General features: G+C 41.1%; 1 long non-coding RNA gene across 1 annotated transcript in view; it reads left to right on the top strand.

The window, feature by feature from the left end:
• Positions 1–22223, top strand: part of LOC142213541 (uncharacterized) — a 781216-nt gene that overhangs the window by 276458 nt on the left and 482535 nt on the right. Inside the window, exon 2 of the long non-coding RNA XR_012717235.1 lies at positions 16605–16721. This is a non-coding gene — a long non-coding RNA (uncharacterized LOC142213541). The remainder of the gene's footprint in view (positions 1–16604; positions 16722–22223) is intronic.

Here is a 22223-nt window from a genome sequence, read left to right as displayed (position 1 = left end):
TTCCCGTGACATCACCCCTGCACTCATACAGAACACCAGTGACTGTCTCTCTGCTGTCTCAAATATCATGTCCTCTCTCTATCTGAAACTAAATCTCTCCAAGACTGAACTACTACTGTTTCCACCATCTAATAGATCTGTCCCTGATATATCCATTGCAGTCTCAGGCCTTACTATAACTCCTAGGCAGCAGGCCCGCTGCCTTGGGGTTATGTTTGACGCAGACCTTTCCTTCACCCCTCATGTTGAATCACTTGGACGTTCATGTCACCTCCACCTCAAAAACATCTCCAGAATACGCCCTTTCCTTACCAGAGATACACTAAAGACACTTACTGTCTCTCTGATTCATTCTCGCCTTGACTACTGTAACTCATTACTAATCGGTCTTCCCCTCACTAAACTCTCCCCTCTACAATCTATTCTGAATGCAGCGGCCAGGCTCATCTATCAGGCTAGACGCTACAGCGATGCCTCTGGTCTGTGCCAGTCGCTACATTGGCTGCCTATTCAATATAGAATAAAATATAAAGTTATCACACTCATCCACAAGGCTCTCCATAATGCCGCACCACCCTACATTTCCTCCCTCATCTCTGTCTACCGCCCAACCCGTGCTCTCCGCTCACTCAATGACCTAACACTTACATCCTCTATTATCAGAACCTCCCACGCTCGTATACAAGACTTCTCCCGAGCTGCACCACTTCTCTGGAATGCTCTACCCCGGACAATCAGATTAACTCCCAATTTCTACAGTTTCAAACGCAAACTAAAGACGCATCTTTTCAGACAAGCCTATCACAATGTCTAACGTAAACCCTTAACCCTCCTCTGTCCCCGTTCCCACATTACCCCACATGATATGATGTCATCTCAGGATAACTTTATATGTCCAAGCTCCATCCACATGTTACAGGACACGACTGGTGACGGCTCATAAAGTTTTATGTTTGTGTAATGACAGTCACCTCTATTACAGAAGTGTCTGACCCCTGTATAAGTAATGCCGCCCCTGCTACCTCTTGTGTCACCCCCTCTACCTCATAGATTGTAAGCTCTTGCGAGCAGGGCCCTCAGTCCCATTGTGTGAAATGATTCTCTTTGTAATGTATCTGTCTGTATTTTAACCCTACAAATTGTACAGCGCTGCGGAATATGTTGGCGCTATATAAATAAAATGTATTATTATTATTATTGTCTAAGTAGACTTCCCAATATTCATCCCTTTAGAGGAATCTGAACTTCATTGCAGAACTCTACAAGGTTGCTTCGTCAGGAGGTGGTGCCAGTGTTGGTAACTCCTGGCCCTGTGGACCAAGAGATGCCAGTGTGAAACATTATGGTTCAGATAAGAAAATGGTCCAATGGAGGCAGATTGTCAGTGTATACAGCTACAATTCAGTGGTCAGATACAGGGAGGCTGTCAAGAAGGATAACAGGCATGACAAAGACAGCAGACAGAAACCTGTTCAGGAGAGATCCAACGAACAAAACATGTCAGGACAGAGAGCGGTCATGGCATGTAGCAATGATAACCTGGTGACTACACCTGCAGTATTCTGGTAAGTTACAGTCAGAATTTACAATTACCTATACAAGGAGGGTCTTATAAATACCTTTTGTGTGACATTTTCTTTTTAAAGGGGTTATCGGCTGGCTTGGACCGCGGGTCACGTGATCAAAACCAGCATTCAGCCTCTGGGTTGCTTTGCCTCCTACATATTCATAATTGTTATGAGGGCTTACTGACTATAGTAAAATAAGCCCCATAGCACAGGTCAGTATTAGTGAAAATGGGAAAGGAAGGAGCAACGACCCAGAGGCCAGGTACCGGTTCTGGTCACATAAGCCAGGGCTGGAACACCTAGTTCCAGTATCTAAAAACCACTGGAGCATAATTTAAAAAAGACTCCCTGGAGAACCCCTATAAATTCTTTGACTTTTCATTCAAATCCTATAATATCACCAAAACTCTGTGAGGGTTTACAATATAAGGTAATGGATTGATAAAAATGGCATACTCATCCAGACTGGTCCATGGATGACAGGTGAATCCCCCAGTGGGCCTTGATGCCAGAGTACCATTCCTCCATGCCTCCCTCTTCTATGATTGACAAGCACACTGTCTGGCCCCGACAATCATAGCAGGGGGGTGAAAATGCCTAATCAGCAGGAAGTATCATCCAGAAGACTCTGCAACTCTGCTGCGGCATCTGCGGAAAAATCAAACAGGACTCTTACTTTTTTCAGCATCCTGCTGAACTGCCCGTAGGAGCTCTAGATACAGATATGAAGCATTAGACCAGTTTTGTGTCCATAAAATAAACTAAATAGAGTATTTAACAAAGTACCCAGTTTGATATCCATTAGATGCATTGGGTAGCTGACATTACATCTCGGTGCAGAGGCAGACTGAACACTATTCTCCTTCACCAGGTCTGAATTTATAGGCATAAATCTGCAATTTCTGCTCCATAATTTAGCAACAAATTGTGCCACATTGTCATATATGCCATACTCTAAATTCCTAATGCAATTACTGATGCCCAAACATATTACAGGTAAGTTAACCGAAGCTGCCAACTGTTTTGACAGTACTGGTGTAACATCTCTGCCTGTTCGGGTCACTGCACCACCCTCTGCTTGCATGCTGCGGCACAAGAGGCGTGTGCAGTTAGAGAATCTGCTTAAAGTTTTTAGTTGCACTGTGTGAACACGGCTCTAATTGGATTTGCACCACACCCGTCTTCTGCCTAGGTTGCCTCTGTCCATTAAGTAGTTAATCTGGCCTTGCCCTGTGATTGACAGCTGCCTTTCTGTGAACTCCATGGCCGGGTTCTTCCTCCCTATTTAGCCTTGGTTCCCATTCACACCAGTGCTTGTTATTGCCGTGCGCATACCTGCTCTTACTGTCCCTGTTTGCTTATATACTTGACCTTTGGCTTTTCTCATTGACTATTCTCTTGACTCCGATTTGGCACTGCATCGCTCTCCTGTTACCGAACCATGGCTAGCTGACCTCCCTTTGTTGTTGTTCGTCTTGTCTGCGTTTTGTGTTTCACATATTCAGGGAGGGATTGTCCTCGTGGTTGTCGCCTATTACCTAGGATAGGGCCTGGCAATAGGAAGGGAAAGCGGGGGGCTTCAGCTTAGGGCTCACTGTCTCTTGTGCCCCCCCCCCCCCCAGGGTTTAACAGTTCTGGGAATTGCTGTCTTAGCAATTCCCTTACAACTGGCTAACTATTTTATGTGTATGTGGGAATCCTGACTCTCTCCCAATGGCAGATATTAGATGCGGAAGGATAGGAAACGTGTTATATTAAATGTGTCTAGAAAAAAAAGGTCTGGCTAAGGGTCCATTCATACGGAGGAAAATGGTGAGGAATTTGGTGTGGAATTTTCCACGCTGAAAAAAAGCCTCCCATTGATTTCAATGGGTTCTACTAGCTTTTTTTTTTCCACTAGCCGAATTTTCCTGAAGATCAAGACTGAATCTTGGTATAAGGAGTACCAGCCAAGCGGTGTAAGTGAAAAAGCCTAGTGACTTGCTCTAAATGTATTATGCAGTGTGCACATTCCCTTAATGAAAGGGGATACATATGGACAACTTAAGCTTAGGATAGATATAAGACTGGTGGAGGTTCAACATTTGGCAACCGCATCAGTCAGCTGTGTTTTTGGACAACTTCATCAATCCGTCCCACTATGTCTATGGATAGCCTAAAATGCTCCAAAACGCCAACTATCGCCATTTTGATATAAAGGGGTTATTATTAACCACTAGAGGGCGTGCTTCCATGTGTATAAATTTTGCCTGATTTAAAAGGTGGTTATAAAAATAATGGTGGATCTACTGCTTTAAAATGAATGTAAGTAGGATGGGAAGGCCGTATATCTAATTTTATGAGCGTAACCCAAGTCTAGTATCCTGAGGGTGACTTCACAGGTTAAGAGGAAATATGAGCAAGTTATTTCACAAGGCAAGCAGAGAATCCACAGGCCTAGTTTGCTTAAGAAGTGACAGGAGTAAAGAGCACTTTGTAAATACACAAAAAGTTTAGGGATTAACACAAGCACTTGTGAGATGGACAGACAGGGTGGGCCACGGCTCCTTCTACGTCTTGGTACTACAACCTTGAACATAAGGCTAACAACATCCCGCGAATTCTGCACTAAACAACAGACATCCTACTGCTGTTTGCACTAGACCACAACATGGTACAAATCTGTAGGTTGCCTGGTAGCTACAAGTAATATGAGAAAAGACATTACACTCCTGGTGCCAAAGCTTTGAACAAAATTACTTCCTTTAACACACAACCTTAATTATGTGCCGGGGAACATAAAACAGGTCAGACAATTTGTACTGGGAAATCATAATTCCATCAGTCCAAGGCAGGTAGTGCCAATGATTTATGAATGAGGTGTCATAATTATTTTTTTAGTAAACAGATCAGGTTTCTTTTCTAGGACGGATCTCAAAGTACTAATTAGCTTTTTGCGGTAGAATGTCACCATCCAGTCATGACAAAGGCAGTTTTTTTTTTACATTGTATTTTTGGGCGGGTGATTTAAGCAGATGTTCTCTTGTAATAACCATGAGGATTAAAGCCTTGCTGAATATAACTTAGTTTTACTAACTGCCCGCGTCTCCTCCTTCACCTTTCATAATTTGAAGGGTCTTCAGAATTTATATTTCACTTGAAAGAGAAGATTCAGGGGGTGGGGGGAGATTATTTACACAAAGAGGTTTTGGCAGAGGAAGCATTTCTTCTGCCTGTTAGAGGGAAAGTAAATTCTCGACAGAATCAAAGTTATGTCCCTTTCCCTGTGAGTAAAGCTTGGACTTTCTATACATAGTTTTTTATTAGTTGTCCCATGTTGCTGAAGAAGAATAATTCAACATTAATTCTTTGAGATGAAGACTCAACTGCGCGGACATTCATGAAACTTACCACAGTGACTATCAGATGAAACTTGCCACCGCGGCCACCTTATCATAGGAGTGGTTGCTTATAGAGAAGAGAAGGAGTTGTGCCAATGTTAGATAAATAAAATCTAGATGATACTGAGAGCTCTAAAATAAAGCTGAAAAGTTTTCAAGGTGCAAATATCACAGCAGTGCCCTATTGCCTAAAAATGCCTATACACCTTTAATAACTGTCGGCCAAATACTTTGGCACCAGCTAGTCTTCCAGACTTTGGCATACATACACATACTTAAAGGGGTTGTCCCATCACAAGGATCCTATCTATACTGCTAGTTTATAAGGATTTAAGACTTTTCCTAAATGCATTGCTTTATCAAAACTGCTTTGTTTGTCCACTATCTTAATTTATTCACTTCATTGTTTACACTCCGTTTCTATGGCCCTTGTGATTATCTGCTCATTTGTCAAGTGATGTATCTGCCTGCTCTCAGGAGGTAGGGAGGGGCTGGGAGCAGCTCTGAGCTGTTGTGTCTTTTAAGTAGCACAGCTTCTCAGATAGGGGAGGTGAGAGTTCTGGGATTTCTGAGCTCTTATCAGTTGGTTTAATTGAATTTGGCTGATAAGGGCTTAGATAGGGAGTCCGTTACCTCTGTATGTAATGCAAGCTGACTCAAATCCAGCTCTGCTACATCAGCTTCACACTGTGGTAATTCATCTACAACCAATCCCGTGCAAGTGAAACCCCGCCCACCAATGTGCTGAGAAAAGCAGGAAGTGAAGAGAGCACAACAGCCTGCAGGTTAGTGAACAAGCGTCATGGGAATACCCCTTTAACTTACTTGGTGGAAAGTTGGGAGGCCATCATAAACATTAGATAGTCAACTAGTCTGGATTTGGAATACTTTTACTCCAATGTGTATGGAGACCTAAAAGGGAATCTGACACCGCAACAGTCTCTATTAAACTGAAATCACTGTCAGATACCTGGGAAATGTGAATAAAATACTTTTTTTTTGCTTCCCAATTGTTGCCTCTGCAGTTGAGATTATAGCTTTTTCCTCATATGCTTATGAGCTGATTGGTGCAATGAGGGTGTCACCATTGCTCTCATCATCTCCTTCTGCTATGAATGACAGGGCCAGGCAGTGTAAATGTCAATTATATCAGGGAGTGAGGGCGGCATGGAGGAACTGGGCACTGGGAAATGTAGCCCCTTGGTGACATCCCTTTGTACCGAACAGCTATTTAAAAAAAAAAAAAAAAGGGCTTCCTGAGAATCCTGACTAGATCACTTTGGGACTGGCTTCTTGGGAAGTTTGTCACTACAGGATGGAGTGACGAGTGCACATTGTGCTGAGATATGTATGAGACATATACACTCTTTCTATTGTCTGCTTGATATTATGTCTAATCCAGGTGCTTGTTTTAGGTGGAAAGAAGAAGATCAATATGGGCATGCACTATGATTCTATACACAAAGTTTTCAGGCATGGGGTTTGGGGGCGAGAATAGAGGACCTTTTCTACTGGTATATATTAAAAAACTGAAAACCTTCAATGAAAACAATTAACCAAAAAAAGGAATAAGAAGAATCACATGATAGACACCATGAACCCCGCAGAAGTCATAAAATCAGTAAGGTTGCATTCAGATGGCCGTATTGCTTCTGCGTTGTATGGTTTATATTAAAAGGGGTTATTTAGGATTAGAGAACATGGCTTTTTTTCTCCTCAGGAAGTGACATCATGTTCATTGCGTTACCTCAGTTCCATTCAAATGAATAATCTACAAATCCTGCCCTGACCTTGGGTATAAATGACTAGAACTAGGATTTGCATCCATAATATGGACTGTATAGAGTCTCCTGAATTTGACCTTATGGAATGTTTCAGATCAGGGGTGTATCTGTGTAGGGGTGCAGAGATAGCAATCACTACCTGGCCATGAATCCTGACGGGGTCCCAAGGACTCTCTACAATATAAGAAGACATCTGTATTAGAGATGAGCGAACACTAAAATGTTCGGGGTTCAAAATCTGATTCGAACAGCCGCACACTGTACGACTGTTCGAACGGGTTTCGAACCCCATTATAGTCTATGGGGGGAAATGCTCGTTTCAGGGGTACGCAACATTCGATCAAATTCTACTTACCAAGTCCATGAGTGAGGGTCGGGCTGGATTCTTCTCCCTGTGCAGTGTCCCCGCTTCCTCTTCCGGCCTTGAATTCACTCTGCTAGGCATTGGGCCTTGGCAGAGCTGACTTTGCATGCCCGCACTACAAGCGGACATGTGCAGTCGGCTCTGCCCAGGCCCGATGCCTGGCAGATTGAATTCAGAGCCGGAAGAGAACGTGGGAGCGCTGCGCAGGGAGAAGACTTCTAAAGGTAAGAGAAGAACCAGTGTTGATTGGCAATGTATAGCATTCTGCCAATCAACGCTGGTTCTGCATCGAATCTTAACTTCGAACAGCTAGTAGTATTCGATCGAGTACGAGTATTTTGAATATTGTAGTATTCGATCGAATACCTACTCGATCGAGTACTACTCGCTCATCTCTAATCTGTATTATACATGGCAAATGGGAAGTTTGGGCCACGTTACAGATTTTGCTTTGGGCCTGGGACCTTCAAGTAACTCCTCTGTTTCTCATACTTGCATGTAGAATTAACTTTCTTATGGTGATTTTAGGGGACTGTTTACAGTAGATACCCTAAAAGAAATGTGACATAAGGTCGACTTTCTTTACGAAAATGTCTAATTGTGCAGGTATTCGGTATACAAATATATCCACATTACACGTTACTGTTTGTCAGTAAGGTCCATTGGTTGGATATTTACTTCGTGGGGGAAATTTACATCTCTGAAGAACAAGACAAGGGCTGTGACTAATGTTACAATTCACAACCTTCATATAGAACGTCTAGAAATTCATAATTCTATTATATTAGTTTCTAGGAATTAGAAATACTCACTTATAGTCAGGTACTTCGTATCATTCAAGCTTGGGATTACTGGCACCCACCTAGCCTCCAGCCCTCATAGTTTCAGGCTTTCAAGGGGTTAATCGAATTCACACATGTTATGCTGTTTTGTGTGCTGAGGTCAATGAGTCCCCAGAATATTCAGCTCACACACATTGACAGCCCCTAACCTCTAACAGGGCCTTTTTTGGGCTCCTGTGATGCAAAGCTTTAATTAGGAAGTTTACAATCTATCTTTAAATGCAAGGCCTTGTCGATGATTAGCACGGAGGAGCGGAGTAATTCTAGGGCCTCAAAGTAGAGATTTCAAATAAAAGGAAGGAAGAAAACCTATTACAGTCAACAATTAAAGAAACACAAAATGAGCATAATTATTATGGCTATTTTTACATTATATGCATGAAATGATGCCTAAGAATAAACAGACAGGGTTAAGCATTGATGTGGCGAGAACAAAACAGCAACTGTACAATAATGCTAAATTGTCCCAGTAATATAATGTCTGAAGTCTACCTAAAATTACATTTTTTTGGAATAAACACGGAAGTAAATTGACATAATTTGGTGAAATCTTAGAGTTCATAACAATGGATGAACAACATGGCCTGCCGGCTTGTTGTAGGGTACTTAGATTTTCATATCTTGTTTTCATAGAGGCATTCAAGTTGTTTTTATATATTTTATTTATAGGATACAATATTACAATCAGATGTTATGCTTTACATGTATTATATACCGGCACCTCGACTTGTCAAAAAATCACAGTGTTGGAGGTCTATGAGTTGAGACTCATAGGCCTCCAAAATAAAATGGTGTCAACTTTTGGACGAGACCAAGTACTGTATGACCTGCCCAATCCTCATGTTTTTCATGTGAATAGCCCCCACGTGTTTCCACATTTTCCCAAGTTGATAATTTACAATATATTTGAAAGATAAACTTAATTTTTAACTGATTGCAAACATAGGGGTCATTTTGGAACTCTATATTGCAGGGCTACTCAGCTGTCTGTCCTCTTGCCTCCTGGCCATTTCATCATGACAGTGACCAGGAGAAACCTACATCTCTGGATCACCGTACCCCAAGTCCTTATACCTGACATTAACAGCAGTAGGGACACCGTTCTTGCACAGGCAGGAGGGACAATTGCCGATTCCTGATACTGCTATTGTAAGTGGTTGGGAGATGTTGCTGTTGATGTCAATTGCTTGTGTAGACGCTAAAGAGGATTATACTGTGTGTGGGGACATTAAAGAGAATACTGTGTGACATTAGTGTTCCCACCCACAGTATAATGCTCCTTAATGTCTCCTACACAGTTTAATGTTCCTCAATGCTCCCACACAGTATAATGCTAGATTAGTGCCACCCATTTAGTGTAATGCCACCTTAGTGCCTCCTACACAGTATAAAGGTCCTTAGTGCCCCCACATAGTATAAGGCCATGTTAGTACCCCCAACACAGTATAATGCTCCTTAGTGCCCCTCACATAGTATAATACTACATTACTGCCCCCAAAGTTAAATACTCCTTAATGCACCTGCTGTGGACCCTTACTAAAAGTAGTTGAGTACCCCTACTCTACTTCTATGTCAAGCATATTAAGCATCTTAAAGTAAGTGTTTTATTTATATTTGATACATTTTAAGCAAGTCTAATAAGTTTTCCATATTCAGGTACAGATTTTGTTTTGGCTCAAAACATTGTCTTAATCATCGTAGGGAAAAATTGTGCAGAAGGTCTCAGACTACGTGACTGATGCGTAAGTGGATACTTGAAAAGGCAGGGGCGTAACTTCAGGGGGTGCAGAGGTTGCAGTGTCACCAGGCCCAGGAGACTTAGGGGGCCCAAAACACTGGCATTAATATTGAGATTGCAGCTTCCATCTGGCCCATAAGGAGGCCAAGGAGACCCACAGATTACTATAACCGCACTAAGGTTCATTAAACTCCTTAGTACCCATAACCATCACTATCAAGAATTCACTGTAGGGATAAGGTAGGGGACCCCAGACAAAAGATTGTACCCGGGCCCAGAGGACTTTAGTCATGCCACTGTGAAAGGGGCTGGCTATTTAGCAAACTATGTTTCTTTATCACTCGATAGAATTTAGTGTCAACTGTACATTGCATTTTTCTTTTATGAAAAACAACATTTACTTCCAAACGTTGGAGTCCCAAGCATTAGGACACTAAGGTATATATATTATTGCCCTTTGCTAGGATTTGCAACATTTTAAACCCACTTGCAATAAAATTGTGCCAACAGCAGCTTTTATATCACTTTCACCATTTTCTAAAAATGGGGAGTGGAAAGGATGTGCTGTGGCTGGGACCATTGGCCTTGCCAGATTTATCATCATTTATGCCAATTTTCTGACTTAATTAATGACTGAAATGATTACCAGATATGAGCTAGCATACATTTCAGGATCTGCATTCAGTCTGCCGGGGGAAGGGTATAATTTATGAAGAAGCCTGCATCTCGTCATATATTAAGTGTATGGTCCCTTGGTGCAGGACATATCAAGAGCAACTTTGAAAACATCGGTCTTGATAAATCTGCCCCACCAGTGACCAGTATATGTTCAGATAACTCTTCTTCCAAAGGAAATTGTCATTCAATATTTGATACTTTCGTGTCAATACGGCAAAAGTTTTGTAGGTATTAGAGATTCTCCAAAGCAGATACTCTACAGGGAATACAGTAGTACGAAATAAAATTGTTAGGAATTTGATTTCATCATACTGGCAGCAAACATTAGAATTTGTTTTTTATGACCATTCGTCTTACTGGTTAACTTTTTAGTTAGAACAGGTTTATGTATTTACTGTTTTACCATAAATAGTATTGATTTTGTTTTTAATCAATAATGACTAGTCAGTGACTACCAGTCTTTAAACAAAATGAACCTTCAAACAATATTTGGACAGCGGTAGACAAAAGAATGTGAAAGTCATTCTTTTTAAGCGCGTTTATTAGTCTAAGGTCACAGGCAGCGAAAACTCTGTGGAATATTCGCAGGGAAATTCAGCATTTTCTTCTGTAAAACCTCATCTGCAAAATCCAAAATTCTCTTCAGCCAAACATGAACATTAGCAAGATGGTTTAAATAATTGCCGACTGATGCCAAGTATGTCAAGTTATAGTTAGATCACAAGTACACTCATAGTGCTGGGCGTGCACTGCTACTGTGCCTGTACGTCCAATAAGGGGATGTTCACACGGTGGAATTTACATTCTGCATGTGAACACTTCCACGCGGCTAGCTGTGACGGGATGCCGGTGCACTGCAGCAGCATCCCGTCGTGGCATTCTACTCCGGATTAGGCCCGAAGAATGGGCCTAATTGGGAGGGAGCCTTGCGTCACAGATGCAGTGGTTCAGTCAGCCGTGGAATCCGCAGCAAGATAGGGCGGCTTGTTTCTTTTTTCTGCTACTAGCTAGCTGAAAAAAGAAGCAAGCAGCACCCTTTGAAGTCAATGGGAGTCATTTTTGGAGCTGGATTTTGAGGCAGATTCTGCGTCAAAATCCGCTCCCAAAAAACTCCATGTGAACATACCCTAAGAGTCCAATGACTGAGGAATGCAATTGCTACCCTTCTCTAATGGTGGAGACTCAGATAAACTTATGATCTACGTCGTTTAACTCTTTGAATGCCATAATCACTGTTGATTGTGGTAAACAAAAGGAAAGCTAAGGATGAAACATACAATTTGATTGCTTTACTGAGACTCCTGCTGACACCTTATATAGGTAGGGCTGTGTGACGATATTCCCTGTTATAAACCCTAGCGACTGCAGTCTACCATTAATATACAGGCTTAGGGCTAGTTCAGCCGCAAAATTACGCGCGTTATACGCCTGTAACGACACATTGAAATGAATGTGATCTGTTTTGAGCGCTCACATTCTGCACGTGTATACATGCTAAAATGCACGCGCGTTAACTCCATGTGAACTAGCCCTTATGTAGTAAAATCTAGCATTTAACTAAAGCAGATGAAGAAAAAAAAACAATACCTTTTGTCAAACATTAAAAAAAGTTATGATGAATGGAATGCATAGAAGAAATCTTGTTCTTGTCCTTAGGCCAAAATGTATGCATCCTCACGGATTGAAAAAGGGATATTCCCGCCTTAGACTTTTATGGTCGAGATTGGAATACCTGTCCAAGTGGCGGCTGGAGGTGGCCGAGGGCATAGAAACAGCATATTGAGGGCTGTGATTGGGAGTTACGGAAACAGCATAGCTTATTGTGTGGTTTTGTGACCTCTATTTGATTGAAGCTCAGCTGGTTCCTACTCCTGGCCATTGCAGAAAACTGTATTCTTACTTCACTTCTAGCTAGTGCCGTTTTTAGTGTGAGACCCACTGGTCAATTGTCTAGAGCTCTATTTCCTAGAGGAAACCTTCACAGCAACAAAAACACTGAAAAAATAGTGATAAATGGCATTATTATTTCTAAAGTGAATATTTATGGAGTGTTGTATTGAATGTTTAGATTGTTTAAATACCGCATATTTATAATGTATATGACAATATTACCTTGGCACAAGTCAGAAAAACTACATTTGGCAATGAATGAAGAATGATTGTTTTTTTTGTTTTGTTTTTACAAAAATGTCTGATCTGTAGGCTCCAGTATATGCAATATAACTGTACATGGACAACCATTATGTGTCACTAGAAAAAGTACCAACTGTTTTGGCAAATTTACACAAAATTAAACAGCACATTCACCCATGGACTTGAAGCCTTCTATAGGGTGACTAGAGCGCTTTATTTCATTATTGTATATGGTTTCCTGCTCTTAGTCCATTTTTTAATAAACCATATAATTCATTTCTGTTAGTTTAGTCCCACCAAGATATTTTTCATCTATTATTTGTAACTGTAAAGCATTGATACCAATTTATTTACTGAATATTATCTATTTTGTCCTTTCATACAAATTAAAGGAGTCTATTGGATCCAAAATTATATCCTAAATAGGGTTGAGCCGATCTTGACTTTTCAGGATCGATTTTAAAATCTGATTTCCAATCATTTTTCATTCGAACCTGATCTCGATCCCAATTCCGATCCCAATGCAAGTCAATGGGATTTTTTTTACTAATCGGAGATCGGATTTTAAAAGCAATCCTATTCACTATACAGCATGGAATCTAACAATTGAACGCTTTGTTAGAATCCATGCTGTGTAGTGAATCACTAAGTAGCCAGAGGATTTTTTTTAATCCTCTGGCTACTTAGTCCCCCCTGGTGTCCACTTATCTGCAGAGATGGCTGCTCCGGTGCCCGGTGTTCTTCTTTGCCTTGCTGCCGCTCTGCTGCAGTCTTCTTGCCTCGCTGCCCCCTGCCTCCCAGATTAGGAGAGTGTGGGCGGGTTAGGAGAGCGTGGGCGGGTACTGGGAGGGGAGAAGTCACGTCTCTCCACCCTGTACCTGCCCACACTCTCCTAAGCCACAAGCCCCACCTTCCTAGCTCTTTAAACACTAACATGGGAGGCAGCGGCAGTGAGGCGAGAATACTGCAGCGTGGAGTGGCAGCGAGGCAAAGAAGAAGGAGAACACCGGGCACCAGAGCAGCCATCTCTGGAGGGAAGTAGCTACTAGAGATGTTACTTTAGTCTCCCATTAGAATGAATGGAGTCAGCCGGCATGCAGGGGGATAAGGCTGCTTCCATTCATTCCTATGGAACCGCAGCGGAGCCTTCACACTAGTATACACTATACTCAGTGTGAAGGCTAAGCAAAGCATTGTGGGAAATACTACCGATCTCGATCCCACCTAAAAAGATCATGTTCGGAATTCTGATCGTGATCATTAAATTTTCTCGATTTCCGATCGGAATCCGATCTTTTCCGAACACGATCGCTCAACCCTAATCCCAAACCAATAATAGGTCCTTTAATAAGAGCAGAAACATTCCTTTTTGGCGCAAAAATAAGAAATACAGGGATAGTCATGCATTTATGGTTATGTAAATCAAGTGCCAGATCTGCCTACTGACTGCCATGACATAAGCAGAGGCTGAAAATGTCCATCACTGCTAGAAAGGGCCAATTGGACCGTGATACAAGATGAGAGCAGGACCACGTTTGTGGCCATCAGTAGGCAAAACTGACAGATGTACCAGATCTGCTTACTGACTGCCATGACACGGGCAGAGACTGAAAATGCCAATCACTGCTAGAAAGGGGCACGTGAGCAGTGATACAAGACAAGAGCTGGAAGGTTTGGCCATCAGTAGGCAAATCTGACAAATCAAGACTGTCCCTTGCGCACTTGCAGGCTGATTTGCATATCCATAAAAAATTATCATCTCTGTATTGCTTAATTAGGTTGTGTCCATAAGGGTATGTTTCTTCTTGCATTAAAGGTCTCTACAATAAACTTAATGTTCTTGGAGACATTTTGGACCTCTAATCACTGCTTCTCAATCCATCAAGTCAATTTTGCAATGCAGCAGTGCTCAGTCACAGTGAAACAGTGCCATGCTTTGTGTATGGTCAGATTTGATATTGCAGCTTAGCACTGTTCACGTGAATGCTGCTATATTACTATACCAAACACAGCCTATAGTAAGAAATCTGTGCACTGGCATCTCCATTGCATCAGTAAAGTTATTGTAGTATAATATACATAAACATAGAAATTTGCTGTGTAAGAAACGTAGATAAAACTACAACGTATCCTGTATCGAAACAGATCTTGAGATATCCCTGCAACAACAAAAAGCAGCGAATATACACCTATTCTTTATTATCATTATCAGTATTAACCTTTCCTAAGATCCTGGTAAATATAGCAACTAGTCTTTGCCATGAAGACACAATATGGAGACTTTTCCACAACGCACAGAAAGAAATCTCCATAATTAGAGGGAGTGTCGCAAGTTCATTTCCGTGAGGGGAAAAAAGAAGGGAGCTTAAAGACTAGATGTTTAGACATTGCAGCAAGTCCCCTTGTGACCTTCTTCTGATATGTAGCAAAACATTAATCTTCTTGCCAACAATTATACAGAATACACAGTGATGCCGCTCCAGATCAGCCAGTACGTAATAGTAATTGTATTGTTCTCTTTTATTTATGCCTAGGCTGTACCAGTTAGATGAGGTAAGTTGAGGCTTTTTATATGTTATTATTCTCAACTGGCAATACATAAAGGCTTATTATACAAATATCTGTCTGTTTCTGAAACACTGTTTCACACCTCTTTACAGTTGCGATCAAAGCGCTTCAACATTTTATTATGAAATGGTGAAATTTCCCTCTCTGCTTTGCATATGAATTATAGCCTTTTTCTTTAGCTCGAGTGACAGCGCCTTTTGAACCGAAGAACAACACAAGGTGTTACATTTTCTTTTGCAGAATCCCAGTCACTAAATAAACTTTTTGCAGTGAGTTGTAACCCCTCAGCTACTACATGTGAATTAGGCCCTTGTAAAAATTGCAATTTATTTCATTTTATTGCTTATATAGCACTTACATATTCCTCAGTGCTGTACATTGTCACAACTAGCATCAGTATAATCTTGCATTGTGGGAGGAAATCAGAGTACCCAGAAAAACTCGCACAAACAGATTCAATTCTAGAAGCCAGGACTGCAATAAAACGGTGCTAACCACTGAGCCACCATGCCAGTGTGATTTGTATGCTTGTATGCATGATTTGTACACTTATTTCCATAAAAGTTGAATTCAATGGACTAAACTTTAGTCTATTTAGTGACTCTGTAACCAAAGATGAATTAACCCTTTACTGTTTTCATTAAATACTGGCCATAACAATAAAGCCGGGGCCCCACACAGTGAATTGCCGCAAAAGAAAGATGCAGAAAAGACTGTGGCAGAAATGCATCATGTTTTTTTTTCCAGCACTTTTCACAGAAAGTCTGCAGAGATTTCCTTTATACCTAGCCAGAATTTACATAGGAAAAATTGACATGCTGCGATTTCTAAAACCGCAACAGTTTTGGAAATCACAACTTGTCCACAGTCCATATTATACTGCCCTGTAAGGATGGGATTCGCCATAGCATGAAATGTACCCATTGATCATCAATTAATTTCTTGGACTTATTCCTGCTCTACATCATACTATTACATCAAACTGAACATATAATTAATGCTCAGTGCTACAATAGTACAAGGCTTTCATGCCACAGGAACAGGAGTTGTGCCTGTAGCATCACTTCACATAGCGATCATGGCTATTGGGTGGTTAGAGGGCAAGATTTGCCCACCCTTCAAATTCACTGTAAACTCATCCATCTGAGAGGTTGTAGTCCAAGCACCTGGCTGCCTTTCCCTATTGCACACAGGTATACCTTGTGTGATGTACTGGGGATCAGGAGATCCCAGATTAAAGTTAAAAAAAAAAAAGTTGAAAAAGTTAAGTATTAAATTAAGTATTAAGTACTAAAAATGAATAATAAAATAGTTATAGATGTCAGAATATGGTGACCCCTGGAAAACTGTTCATTTTCAAAAAAAATGATGTTGTAAGGGAATTGCTAGAGGAGCAATTCCCCAGTATTTGCTGGTGAACCCTGGGGGGGAGGGGCACGAGAAGACAGTGAGCGCTAAACTGAACCTCCTCCCGCTAGCGCTTCCTACTTGCCTGTCCTGTCCTAAGCAACAGGCGACAACTGGACAGCAAAACTCTACCTAGATATAGGTGATGACACAGAACGCAGACGAGAGAAACAACAACAAAATGGAGGACAGCTAGCCAAGGGGTCGGTAACAGTCGAGCAATGCAGTACAGAAACAAAATCCAAGAGAATAGTCAAAGGTAAAAACAGAGGTCAATAATATGAGTACGGGAAACAAATCAGCGAGAGTAACCAACCCCAGACCTGATAGGCAGATAGACTGTCAATCACACCTGGTAAGTCTAACATTAACTATTAGGGTAAGTTCACACAGAGTTTTTTGGCAGTGGATTTTGAGATGGAATCCGCCTCAAAATCCTGCTACAAAATGTCCACCATTGACTTCAATGGGAGCCGCTCGCTTCTTTTTTCCACTAGCTAGTAGCATAAAAAAGATGCGAGCTGCCCTATCTCGCTGCGGATTCCACAGCTGACACAGCCGCAGCATCCACTGTATGAGCTTCACCCCCATCCACGGCATGGGGTGGAATGCCACGGTAGTCATGGCTAGCTGCGTGGAATGTTCACACACAGAATTCCGCTGTGTGAACATACCCTTATTGGACGTACAGGCACAGTAGCAGTGCATGCTTAACACTATTACTTGGCATACTTGGCATCACTCGACAGTTATTTAAACCATCTTACTAATGCTCATTTTTGCAGATATGGAAACCAAATGAAAGGGTTAAGACTGTCCCTGACTTTGAGCTCTGTGTATTCAGCTACTGGGACATAACATGGCTCACCTTCCAGCAGTTTAGTGATTCACTGAGAGCTGGGTATTGTATACTGTCTACCAATAAGTAATTAGACACCTTTGGTAGAATAGAAAAACAACATTTATTCATACTCAATAGTTGGTAGAACCCAGCAGACGCTTCCTTACGAATGGTATTGATCAACACAATACTCCCGGTTGCCTGGTGAGACTCCTGGTGTATGTGAGCCATCGGTTGGGTGCCGTTTCTCTGTCCAGCACAGTCGGTCTCTATCTCCCAGTTTCAGGGTTCTGCTGATTCGGGGCGCAGTCCAACAATCACCATTCGCCTCCCACTTCGTAATCACATAAGCCACCATCAATTTTGGGTAATTCAGTTTGCTTGCTATGTCCCTTAAGGATTGACCATTTCTGTGATACCCCATAATTACCCCTTTCTTGAAATCAGACAACTCTGCACTTGGTGGTATCTTGCATGCGACTAATGCCAATGCAATAATGCCAATGCTGTTTCCTATTTAACGGCAGAAGGCATAACGTAAATCATAACAGATATATTGTCCAAATACTTATTGGTAGAAAAATGTATAATGGTTATGCAGATATTGACAATGTCTGAAAAGCGCTGCAGAATATGATGCCGCTATATAAGTAAGCAAAATAAAGAAAAATAAATATTTAGGTCTCTTGACTTCAAGAATGAAAAACTGAAATTTATTGACTGTGATATTTTGCTTTAAACATGTTTTACAATATCATTTCTTCTTGCTTCATCCGCTTAGCTCAGTATGGCATTATACTACTCTGTACAAGCACAGAATAACCTGTTCACCTGTCCTATGGTTGATGCAGCAACTTGTCACAGACAGAATCAGCTCACATAACATAGCAGTGTGACAGGTTGACAGCTTCCTGTCTGTGAAGAATGAAAATACATAATTAAACAAGTAATTATGCCAAAACATAAATTAAAGAACAACTTCAGTATAAATTGTGTTTGTATTTAACACCCCACCAACAATAATAGCAGTGTATGGGGAATATGTCCAAAATCCAAGAACCCCTCGCCTTTGTGCCATGTAGATTACATCCTATTGTTATAAACTAATTTGCATAAACTCATATATTATAAGATGATATTACATTGCAAGAAAGTCATTCTATTAGTATAACATGTCAAAAATTAGAAGTGTAGAAGTAGCTTTAGAACAGTAGACCAGTGGTCAAACTTGTACAGTCATATATGTCATGTCATGAATGTCTCTGAAGACTGCACAGTCGCAAAAGTACCGCCCAGCATACTATCAAGTGATACTTTATGGATGAGAAATCTCTCTATTTCACTGTGAGCTATAGGGAAGAGTTATTGCAACATGTCAGTGACACTGCTTAAATGTTTACTGTATGTATATTGTGGGGAAGGTAGTGTAAATATTGTGGGGAAAGTAGTGTATATATTGTGGGGAAGGTAGCTCAGTAGCAGCAATGGTACGGACCCAACCAGTCAGAAACAGGGACACAAAACTATAGCAAACAGGTTTATTTAAAAAAAAAAAAAACACAACAAGAAACCCCTTCATGTCAGGCACAAAAATGAGCAAAATAAAATACAGCCTGAATTTCAAGCAAAAACAGTATGAAACAAAATCCTGCTCGTCTGAGCGCTGTCACCTCTAACTGTACATGGGGTTGGCTACCAGTCACACGAATCAAGAAAAAATAGCATAATACCATCTCAAGAATTTCACAGTGTCAAGACAGACCCAGGCACTTCCTTTGCTTCCAGGACCCGCCCTGAAGTGCAAGCTGAATGGGGACTATTCACATGACCGTCTGTTTTCACCAATTGTCAAAATATAAGTCATGTCTTATTTTTTACAATTCTCACAGATCCCTACATACACTCAAATGTGTGGGAGATCCATGAAAACAGGTTTCCCTCCAGTCCAAGATGGACATGGAAAATTGACCCTTTTCATGGCTGTCTTGTACTTCAGTCATCTGAATGTAGCCTTAGTCTTTTCAGTGAGTCGTCACTGAACATCCTAAGTGAGAGGTTGTGTGGGCACGAAGTCAGTGGGAAAGGCCTATGCTACTTAATGGGGTTTTTCTGTCTCCCTCTCTCAGGTCAAATTGTGCCATTTTGGAATAGAATCTGTGATGAAACCCATTCTTAGAGTTGAGGCCCTGTTGTGCCATGGGTATGAAAGCGCTACCCTGGGTATACAGAGAAAGACAGAAAGACTGGCACATTTCTATTTTTGCGTAGACCACTTGATAAACCATCACCAAGGTTACCCCACATCCCTGGGGTACAAGACCTGTAATAACATCTTGTGTGAAGAGTATTGGTTACCGTTTATTCTATTCTTCAGTTAAGTTCACACTGTGTTACCCGCAGCTCGGTGTCCTCTGAGTCACTACCTGGTACTACTAACAAGGGCCCTTTAGGGCCCTTTCAATTCCATTCTGGGTATATGTGCATTCTGCTCAAAACCATCACCTGGCTTATTCCCCTCAACCACTGTAGAACTAGCAATACAATCTCCATGCCCCCTTACCATATTGGAAACTATTTGGTTGACAACTTCTTGATCATATCCCCACATTATGGTTTAATACCTTTATACAGCAACCCACTGGAAGTTCCCAGGGGCTGGGAGCATGAGTATAAATAATGGGTATTGTCACAGTTAGATTTGACCAGCACCTTGGGATTTCAAGCTCACGAACCCCTTGGCGTTGACCTGGTGGCCCCTCTAATACCTCCTTCTGATTCTTTGCCCTCCATTACTGGTGCTATGTTACCTATGGTTCCCACTGGCGGAGGTAATTACTAACCAATGACATCAACAGATACTTCGCTTGATCTTAGTTAACAGCCGTAGAAACTAGATAATGCAAAACTCTACAAAATTTGCAGGTGCTTATATTTGCAAAAATATTTAACTTTTTATTTTCTTCAGATGTAGATATGGCTATATTCATGGAAAAACCTCTAAGTCAAATTCAGTAGGAGAACCTATAAAACAGATAACCTCCTTGAAGTCTATCCGATATAATTGTATTGCCCCCAATTAAAGAATAACAAAGTAGAATCATGTATTAAAAGATCTGAGTTAACTGTTACAATCTAAATGATAAAAAATAGAATTTGTATAGTAGAATTTAAAGTAAGTGCCAAGGCTGTCTCCACAGTCCTATTGCCGTGATTATATTCATGCTAATCTTTGTAGATAATGTGCCTCCCATGGACCTGAGTATCAGGAAGTGGCTGACTGTAGAAATTAATTAGATCTTTCTAATTTAAGTGGACACACACTGCTACAAACACAGCAAGGGCATGTTTCTCCCTTTGAAGTTGACCTGGTCAGTAATGCTCCTATTAATTTCCACTGTGGATGCTCTTTTTCAAGAAAACAGCAGTATTTTCATTTGCACATGTTATTCCTAGTCTTTTATTAAAGTTAAAGCTTAAGTTAAAGGATTTACTTATTATCATGTCTGTGTGGATTTAACATAATTAAAATTATATGCTAACACGTTATATGTAATGTACTTGTACGTACTGATCAGCATTTACATGGATATCAACTTTGAGGGCAAAATGCTCAATGGATAATACAACTGTGATGTAAGGTCAACTCCAGGAACATACTCAAGTACTAAATGTGTCTCTAGGCATTAATAACCAAATGCATGACATCTTTCTAAAATGTGTTGGGCCAGTTTGGATTAGGATTCCACATACAGAATGCAAATATGTTCAATCGTAAGGCAGAATTTAGTAATACATTGCCTACCAATAAGTATTTGGACAGCCATGAAAAAAGATATCTGCGGTCGTGATGTACTTCATGCCTTCCACCATTAAATATGAAACAGCATTGGCATTAATGCACTAGCATTAGCCACATACAAGATGCCATGAAGTCCAATTTCGAGAAAGGGGTAATTGTCAGGTATCACAGAAATGGTTGATCCTTAAAGGGATTCTACCATTAAAGCAACTTTTTTTCTAATTACCACATCGGAATAGCCTTAAGAAAGGCTATTCGTCTCCTACCTGGATGAATTCACTCGCACGTTGGAGGGCTGTACGGACCTTACTGAGCATGCGCAGTCAGCTCTAACAGGGTATCACTGTCAGAGCCAACTGCGCAGGCATCAGACATGACGAAGAAAGAAAACGACAGACAAGGGGAGGAGGCAGATGAAGAAGAAGGACGCCCCCATTGCTGCCGAGACCTCATTAGCATACCGGTAAGTACTGGTATTTCTATGGAATGGCGTGACGAAGACCACATCTAAAGGTAGGAGATGAATAGCCTTTTCTAAGGCTATTCTGACGTGGTAATTAGAAAAAAAGTTGCTTTAATGGTAGAATCCCTTTAAGGGACATAGCAAGCAAACTTAATTACCCAAAATTGACAGTGGCCTATGTGATTACGAAGTGGAAGGTGAACGGTCATTGTCGGAATGTGCCCTGAGTCAGCAGACCCCCGAAACTGGGAGATAGAGACTGATGAGTGGGGGCCAGAGAAACCGCAGCCAACCAATGGCTCACATACACCAGGAGTTTCAACAGGCATCCGGGAGTATTGTGTCGATCAATACCATCTGGAAGGAAGCGTCTGCTGGGTTCTACCAACTATTGGATATGAAGAAATGTTTTTCTGTTCTACCACAGGTGTCTAAATACTTATTGGTAGACAGTGTACTGGCAATGCATTAAAGTGAAGTGTGCCAAATTTATTAAGATACTCATGCCAGAAAGTCATAATAAACTAGTGGGGATACCATCTTTTAAAAGTGGTGATTGTGGCATAAAAATTTCACATTGTTTTCTGAAAAATTTACATGTGCAAAAATGTGTGATTTTTTTGATGACAGAAGTCTAATATAACTCCTTTAGCTCTCC

This window comes from Leptodactylus fuscus, chromosome 7, assembly GCF_031893055.1.
Source record: "Leptodactylus fuscus isolate aLepFus1 chromosome 7, aLepFus1.hap2, whole genome shotgun sequence".
In the NCBI taxonomy this organism is placed as follows: domain Eukaryota; kingdom Metazoa; phylum Chordata; class Amphibia; order Anura; family Leptodactylidae; genus Leptodactylus; species Leptodactylus fuscus.
The sequence above is the reverse complement of the archived record's forward strand: the minus strand, read 5'-3'. Positions and strand labels throughout refer to the sequence as shown.